This window comes from Fukomys damarensis, unplaced genomic scaffold (genome assembly GCF_012274545.1).
Source record: "Fukomys damarensis isolate Sample0158 unplaced genomic scaffold, DMR_v1.0_HiC HiC_scaffold_25, whole genome shotgun sequence".
Lineage (NCBI taxonomy): Eukaryota > Metazoa > Chordata > Mammalia > Rodentia > Bathyergidae > Fukomys > Fukomys damarensis.
This window is the reverse complement of record NW_022900937.1, coordinates 31,682,101-31,690,045: the sequence shown is the minus strand read 5'-3', so window position 1 is coordinate 31,690,045 and position 7,945 is coordinate 31,682,101. Positions and strand designations below refer to the sequence as shown.

The window sequence follows — 7,945 nt, the reverse complement described above, 5'->3', positions numbered from 1 at the left end:
CAGTGGTGCTGCCACCTGCCCTGCAAGTGCAAGGTCTGGAGTTCAATCCCCGGTACCAAAAAAAAAGGGATATGACTGGGCTACATGAGTGTTTATATTGTATCCATTTAGCTTTCGGAAAGTCACCGTCTTGTCCCTATCCTGTATTCAGTTATATTTAGGTCGCTTCTGTTCTAGGCAAGCTTTTGTGACCTTTCTTTCCTTTCACTACTAGATGTTGAACCCAGGGTCTTCACACTAAGCAACATCCCCAGCCCTTTTTTATTTTTAAATTTTAAGATGAGGGTCCTGTTAAGCCACTCAGGCTGCGGTCATACTTGCAATCTTCCTGCCTCAGTCTCCCAGAATGCTGGGATTACAGGTGTGCACCACGGTGCCTGGCTTTTCTTCCCCAGGCTTTTCTACTTCGGGGGATCCTGAGGCAATGAATGAGTTGATACAGATGAAAATACTCTGGGAAAAATGCACACTAGTGGCTCTATTATTAAAATTATCAAAAGCAATAATATAAGAAGGTTGCATCCGGGGATTCGGGTTAGTGGTCAGTGGTTCTGCTGCCTGCCTTGCAAATGCAAGGACCTGAGTTCTATCCACAGTACAAAAAAAAGGAAGGAGGAGGAGGAGGAGGAAGAGAAAGAAGAGGGAAGAGGGAAGAGAAAGAAGCAGAGGAGGAGAAGCAGCCATAAGAAAATCCATTTCCAAAGGGTGACTTGGCACAAAGCTACAAAGTGATTATCTGAGGGTACGCAGATAGGCGTCTTGGTGTGTGAACAAGCAGGCTAGCAAACCAACTGTCAGTTTAGTACCAAGACAAACTGTCACCGAACAGAGATGGAGGAGGAGGAGGAGGAGGAGAAGAAGAAGAAGAAGACGACGAAGAAGTCTGCTCCTTTTCACAGATCTTCTCTGTTCTCTCTTCCCTCCAGCTCCACGGGGTCGGGGGGACAAGGCTGCTGTCCTCTGGGGAGAAGTCCTGTTCTGCCTACAACGAATCTGCAGTTGGAGACAGCTCAGTTCTCAGGGCTGCTGCCACCACACTTGACAGATGTCAGGGGCCCGGATAGGCTGCAGTCCCCAGGCCTCACCCCTCTGAGGGCTAGCCTGAGGCCCAGCCGGGCCAGCGTCCCTGGATCCCTCCCACCTGAAGGTGGTGCAGACACAGGCTGCTCGAGCCCGGGCAGGAGAGCGGCTAGGGGTGTGTGCGGAGCTGAGAGGGCAGCAGCCCGACTGTGGACTTTGTTTTCTGTACTTTTTTCAAAAGAGGAGCTTGTCCTTTGAGAGCTCCTCCTACCCCTCTTTCCAACCTCTTAATTCCCAGAGTGTGTCCATTGTGGCTTCCTCTGGCCAGGGAAGATACCAGGAGTGGCAGAGCCAATCGGGGTCTCCGTGTGAGCCAAACATCTTGGATGCCCAGTTGCTTAAAATCAGAAGTCAGTGCACTGGAAACACAGGCAGAGTGGTCACTAAGACTATGTTCTGCCACAGCACACAAGTGGGTTTGACTTTTCTTTTTTCTCTGTCCCTTTCTTACTTGTAAGAAGGCCTAGCAGCTGACCACCCTGGACTGCTCCAGCTACTCAATAATGTGTGGCTCTTAGCGGGGCATGGTGGGGTGCACGAGTGGTACCAACACTGGGGAGGCTGAGGCATGAGGATCCTGTGTTTAAGGCTGGACTGAGCTGCAGAGTGAGCTTTGTCAAAGCAATAAAAAAAGTGAGGTTCAGCTCCAAGCATCTATCTGAGACTACATGAAGAGGCCAGTCAGGTCTATGCCCTTTCAACAGCTTGTCTCAGCCAGGAGTAGTAGTGCACACCTGTAATCCCAGCACTTGAGAGGCTGAGGCAGGAGGATCGCTGTGAGTTTGAGGCCAACCTGGGCTACATAGTAAGTTCAAGGCCAGTCTAAACTGCATAGTGAGATCCTGTCTCAAAAAAGTGCTGATCCCATGGATTCACTGGCATTTTTTGTTTTTTTGTTTTTTTGGTACTGGGAATTGAACTCAGGTCCTTGCACTTGCGAGGCAGGCAGCGGAACCACCGAGCCAAATCCCCGGCCCCTCACTGGCATTTTTGGGTGACACGGACGTCTCTGCTCTGACCTGGGAATCAAATCCCTTGTCAATGACATGCGTGTTCTCACCTGAAAAGGAAAGGCATCTGATATCTAGACAGGGCCCGCCGTACATTGGGGGTCTGCATCAGTCACAGCCAGATGTGTCACACTGGCAGGGAGCTGAAAGGAGAGGAAGGAAACATAGAGAGGACAGCGGTCCATGCTGGGGAGGCTCTAGGCTGGCTCGGCTCTGCACCTTTGAGAAACCCCTCCTCGAGCTCTTCCGTTTACCAGAGTCGTCCTGTATCCCACCTGCTCCCGAAACATCCGGGTCCCTGCCACTGGCGCGAGCCTTGGGAACAGGAGCATTAGAGCAAGGCCTGTGGAAGCTTCCAGATTTAAACCAGTGCCACAGACATGGGACAGCGTCGCCCAGGAGAGCTGCATTACAGCCAAGCGCCAGGGTATATATAGCTGTGCCTGAGATTTTCATCTCTTTTTAAAGAAAAAGCCACACATCCCCTCCTCCAAAAGTGGGAAAAATGTACTGTAGAACAAATATTCAGGATGATTGCTCAGAATGATGGGCTGAGTGGAATTAGAAAAAACAAAACTGCCTTCGGCAAATCATCAGCAGGCTATATATGGGGGTCCGAATCCAAAGTGGCTGCCAACGAGTCCACACAGCCCCAGTCTTTTTCCATTTCTATTTATAACTGCACGAATTCACGCACAAAAAATGTAAGGGACAGCGGGCTTCGGTTTTAAAATGTCTAAAATGCCGAAAATGTTCTGAATGTATCAGGTTACGGCATGGGAGAGCCTTTTGGGGCCATGATTAGCCTCACTTACGGGACGAGGGATTAATCAGTGGGGGTGGAGGAGTAATTGGATCCTTCGGGAATTTGCAAGTATGAAAACAACTTTTTCTTTACTTCCTTTAAAAAATGTAATTCACTTCAACAAAGTTTGATTGAGCGGCAACCATGTGAAGAAAGGCAGGGACCAGGATGGGACCAAAATATGGCCGCTGGGAATTTCCTGAGGGAGGAAATTAGACACAAGGGAAGGAAGACCAGTCCCTCAGGGGAACTGCTGGCCCAGTACTGGGTACACAGAAGAGGGAGCGCGTGTGAAGGTGTTTCACTACTATCTCAGCGTCTATTCCTCCGCTCCCTTTCCAATACCCTTCTGTGAGGACAACAAATGCCTTCAGAGGAGTGGATTCTCCCGCCCAAGTTAATCACATGACCTGACTTGGCCAATCAGTGCATGCCCATGTACACATCTCCCCACGTACACAGTGATTGGTTCAAAGGTGACCACACCCTCCAAGACGGACCAATCGGGCTGGGTGTTTGCGTTACCATGAAGGTGAAGCCCTTGGAAGCTATTTTGTTTTTGTTTTTTTGAGAGAGGGTCTCGCTGTGTAGTTCAGGCTGGCTTTGAATTCACTATGTAGCCCAGGCTGGCTTCGAACTCACAGCGACCTTCCTGCCTCAGCCTCCCAAGTGCTGGGACTACAGGCACGTGCCAACATGCCTGGCCTATATCTTGTTACCCATGAGTCAAAGAAGCTGAATACAGAAGGTGAGTAAAGAGACAGAAATAAACTGGTCCCTGAGTCACCAGAATATTCCTTGCTTAACTCCTCCTGTTTGAGGTGTTATAGTCACCAGAGGCAATAAATCCCCCTCCCTGTTGAAGTCAGTGCCAATTGGGTGTTTCTGAGCTTCCAGCCCAAAGCACCCTTGCCGAGCCAGAGGAACTCAGGTGCACTTCCTGGAGGAGGCAGCACAGGACCTAAAACTTGAAACTGAGCAGGATTTAGGCCACGGAGGCCTGGGATGTCTGGGTGGGTGGCCTCAGGGCACACCCTGAATCCAAGGTAATTTCATCTCAAGATACTTCACTGTCCCAGCACTTGGGAGGCCGAAGCAGGAGGGTCGCCAAAAGTTGGAGGCCAGCCTGAACTACACAGCGAGACCCTGTCTCAAAAACCAAACCAAACCAAAAAACAGAAAAAGAAAAGAAAAAAGAGAGCAGTTTACTTTGCAGTATGTTTGAAGATTGGAGTCTTGCCCCTGAATTTGCAACTTTTGTTTTCCAGTACCCAAGTGTGAAAGGAGAGTAATCTGAGGCCTTCAGGACATTTTGTTTCCCAGCTGGGCAGAGACCTCACAGCGGTGGGGAGATGAACAGGGTTGCCCAGGTGTGGGGGGTCACATGTCACGATTTAGAAACGAATCAGTGACTCAGCTCTGGACGGCAGAGGGCCCTGCATGAAGGCACTGGAGATGCAGTCTCACTCAGCTCAGGGCCAGTGCACTTGATGGCTCCAAAGGCACAACCCTGGCGGGCAGGATTTCTGAGGGTTTTGGACACAGTGGCGCAGGCCTCCTTCTCCTGTGCAGTCGGGGAGTTGGTGCCTGGCATTCGTGCCCGAGTCCTCTGTGTCTCAGGGATGGGGGACAGGGCCTCCCACAAGTGTACCTCCTGGGCTGCAGGGCCAGTGCAGTCTGGAGACCCCTGACTTCCCACCACGTGGGAACACCCCTTCCCCAGGGCATTCCAGTCCTCTCGTCCTTCTGAGAGTAGGAGACCAAAGGATGACTCAGGTCACAGCAAGGACCTGAGGATGCTGCAGGGTGCCTGCGGGGTGAGAGTCCCGGCTCTGGACCTGGCGGACCCAGCTCTGAACCCCAGCTGCGTAATCCTTGTAGAACGATTTTATTTCTCAGTCTTCATCTCCTCATATACAACATGGAGAAAATGTTGACCTTGAATGACTATGCGGCCCAAGCTGGCCTTGAACTTGCAGCCACCCTCCTGCCTCAGCCTCCAAAATGCTGGGATGACAGGCATGCACCATTGTGCCTGGCCTGTGTGTGTGTGTGTGTGTGTGTGTTTTAGTACCGGGGATGGAACTCAGGTCCTTGTGCTTGCAAGGCAGGCACCGGAACCACTGAGCTAAATCCTGGGCCCTTGTCTGTGTTTTTAAAAACATTTAGCTGTGGATCTCTCTGTGGATGAATCCATAAGCAGTGGCCCAGTATTTTAAAAGAAAAGGGTGAAAGGAAGAGCGCATTGGATTGCTAGGCTGGGCAGGCTAGGAAGCCCTGGACCCATGGGGCAAGTGGGACAGTGCTTTGGCAGAGGTGCAGCCTCAGATCTGTTTTCCCTGGTCACCTGTCGGGGTGGAGGTGGCTGGGGGAGCCGGGGGGAGGCTGAGGCAGGCAGCTGCAGGAGCCTGGGATGTATTTCTGCCACACTGAGGTCTTGGAGGTTGGATATGCACCGACTGCTTAACAATGGCTTTGTGGGGGAGGAAAGCACAGCTCTGTGTTAACCCCAATGTCTGCAGTTTGGAAAAGTACCAGTGAGTAGCATCACTGATGCATGCAGTCTTCCCTGGGCATCTCAGGGGCCTTGGTACCAGGAGCTCCTTGAGGCTGAGAGCAAATAGCATGGCATCCGCACACAGGGCCGACTGGCAAACACGGTGTGAATTACAGTAAAGACCCATTGCCATGACTCCCCTTTGTACACACTCGTCCCACCGTCCTGCCCGCTCTCTGCAGCAGCTCTGGGGTCCTCTTTCCTGATGGTCTTTACCGGGTGCGATCACAAATACAGCAGCTGCTGCCGCCGAGGGCCATCCTACAGAAAGGCAGCTAGGGAAGATACGACACTATGTCCTCGTCCACCTTCGTTTCTTCTGGCTCCTCCCAGAGTCGAAATGACCAGGAAAGGAACACGTGTCGAATTTATTCAGGACATCGAGGCAGCCAGGACAGCGCAGCCAAAGCCCCTGTACTGAGGCACAGAGACCGGAAGTTGTCTGGATGCCAGAGACTTAGGTAAAGGTGAGTTTATTAAGAGCTGAATGGTTACTACTATGAAGTCAGTTGGAAGCAAGATTTAATCATTAATTCTGAGTGAGCTGGAGTGTTGTAAATAAACAATTACTAGAAAACTTCCATTTCCTTTAATATTTCAGATCTCTAAGCAGGGAAGTCACATCATTCGTCTGTCATGAGCATGCAGCAAAAGCTGGGGTCCTCTCAGTCTCAGAGCTTTCTTTTCTTCTTTCTTCCTCTTTCTTTCCTTTTTAGTTTTGAGACAGGGTCTCACTATGTAGCCTAGGCTGGCCGCAAACTCATGGTGATCTTCCTGCCTCAGCCTCCATCTTACTTGGATCACAGGTGTGCACCGTCACCTTTGCCCGGAGTTTCTGTGAGAAGAGCTGGTTTGTGTTTCTCCAGGCAAAATGCTGAGTGTCTCTTGGGCATCTCCAACCCTTTGGAGCGATCGTCTCACCCATGCCTATAAATGAAGTGGCAAGGGACCCAAATCCACACAGGAAGAGGAAGTGGGCTCGGTTCAGCCAACATCCTGCTTAGCCCAATCAGTAAAAAAGCCCTTCGAGTAGAACTACTGGACGATGGAGGGAGTTTCGGAGCTGGTTTCCTTTCTACAGTGCTTGGCAGAGGTCTGGGAAAAGCGGCACACTGCCGGCAGAGAAGCGTTAGCCCGTGGTAACACAGGTGAGCGGTCAGAGCCTGACCCAGGAATGCTTTATGGTTTGCTGCAGTTATTGTTGCTGGGTAACTAAGTATCAGCAGTGTGGTTGCCAGGTAACAAAGTCTCCCACTCCCATGGCTGGGTCCTGTGTGGCACTGTGCGGCAGTGTAGCTGACCACACCCACAGCTCCCACAGACTGTGTGGTCAGGAACTGGGGCCCAGGACACAGAGGCTCTGGGGCTGGGTGAAGTGGTGTCAGGGTGGGATGCAGCCCCCAGGGCCTGTGATCCTGAGACTTGGGTGTGGCTGGAGGAGCAGGTGTGGCCAATGGGCTGAACCTGGCTCCTCTCCGCACTGAGGCTTCCCACACCCAAATGCTTGAGTCCGAGTTCTGAGTGGCTCCAACACCATCCGGTCTGCTGGATAGGAACCTGTGTTCAAGGGTAGGAAACACTGCCTCTCTGTCTGGGTCTCCCCTGTACTGGAGACTGAACTCAGGACCTCTGTGCTGACCTCCATCCTCAGGCTTTTTTCTTTTTATTTTGAGGCAGGGTCTCCCTAAGTCACTCATTTGCCCAGGCTGGGCTTCAATTTGAGATCCTCTTGCCTCAGCCTTTCAGAGTACTGGTATTACAGGTGCATGCCATCATGCCTGGCTATACCCTCTTAATGGGAGAGGGGCAGTCAAGGTCATCCTGAAGGAGAGTGAGGCTTAGGCAGGGGGATCACCACAAGTTCAAGGGCAGCCAGGCCTACACAGTGAGAGCAAGGGCAGCCTGAGCTATATAGCAAGACCCTGTCTCAAAACACCACCACCAACAAAAATACCCCCAAACCAAAACAAAACACAAACAAGAAAGCTAGGTGTGGTAGTGCACACCTGTGATCCCAATACTTCAGAGGCTGAGGATCAACTCAAATTTGAGGCCAGCCTGGACTACACAGTGAGACCCTGTTGCAAAGAAAAAAAAAAAAAAAAAAAAAAAAAAAAAAGGACTGGGGACGTGGCTCACTGTGAAGGCCCTGGGTTCAATCTCCACTATCAAAACTAAAAGAAAAGACGTTAACAGTAAGAAACTGCTCGAGAAGTGAGAGGCATAGGGGAACTCTGTATGTTTAGCATCATTCTTCTGTAAGCCTAAAACTTCTCTAAAAAAATAAACTGTATTAAAAATTCCTTATTAAAAAAATTCTGGGGCCAGAGATTTAGCTCAATGGTTCTGCCACCTGCCTTGCAAGTGCAAGGACCTGACTTCGATCCGGTACCTAAAAAAAAAAAATAAAAATAAATAAATAAAAAATTCCTTATTAGTACGTTGGCTGGCAATAATCAATACCGTTGTGGGAAACTGGTACATATACATATA

General features: G+C 50.6%; 1 long non-coding RNA gene across 2 annotated transcripts; it reads right to left on the bottom strand.

Moving 5' to 3' along the window:
* Nucleotides 1–914: 914 nt before the first annotated feature.
* On the bottom strand, nt 915–2,454 carry LOC104865517. Of its 2 annotated transcripts, none has more exons than XR_781186.2 (3): nt 2,141–2,454; nt 1,305–1,439; nt 915–993 (listed from the first exon to the last, which is right to left on the bottom strand). It is a non-coding gene; the product is annotated as an uncharacterized LOC104865517 (long non-coding RNA). The 2 variants fall into 2 exon arrangements; XR_781185.2 differs by lacking the exon at nt 1,305–1,439 and having other exon boundaries at nt 2,141–2,233; nt 2,345–2,454.
* Nucleotides 2,455–7,945: the final 5,491 nt, after the last annotated feature.